Raw genomic sequence first — 717 nt, forward strand, 5'->3', positions numbered from 1 at the left:
TAGCCCAATAGGATGTAAAATATCACTCAGAGCCACATTCCTATCATCATCTTCAACCCGGAGCTTGCTTCACTGGGCATGAAGAAAATCAGTGATTAGTAATACTTACATTAGAATTCCTGGAGATGTTGGGGACAAATCCTGAGCAATCACCCAGGAATGTTTATTGTAGTATCATAATAGGTAACGTTGGGTACCAGCCCCAGTAATGCCATGGGTTCCCTCCCAGCGGCATGTTTGAAATAAGAGGTTGAAGAAAAATGAAAAAACAACAGACAAAGAGAAAGTTTAAGAGTTAGCTGGGCCGAGGCTGCATGTTCTTTTTCATGAGGATTCATCAGACATGCAACACCTTGAACACCTTGCTCCAGGCTAGCTCCTTTTTTATTTCATTCACCATTGTTTTAATCATAAATCTCATGAGGGAAGGGCAAACAATCATGATACGGTTCTTGCGATGCTTTCCTTTGCCTAACTCAACTATTTCTTTAAGTAATTACGTTACTTGAATGGATTTATGTTTTACTTTTATTGCTCTAAGGTATTTGTGATCTGTAACACAAACCGAACGTGGGACCATGAAAACAGTGCCAGAGCAGGATGTTAGTGAAGACCCCAATTAGGCCAGCACACAAATCACAGGAGTGACGATACTCAAGAAGCTTTCTGCTCAGACAGATGCTTCTGGTCACACCAAGAAGACAGAAAAAAAGACGT

This window comes from Otolemur garnettii, unplaced genomic scaffold, assembly GCF_000181295.1.
Source record: "Otolemur garnettii isolate 467f Iridium unplaced genomic scaffold, OtoGar3 scaffold00040, whole genome shotgun sequence".
Lineage (NCBI taxonomy): Eukaryota > Metazoa > Chordata > Mammalia > Primates > Galagidae > Otolemur > Otolemur garnettii.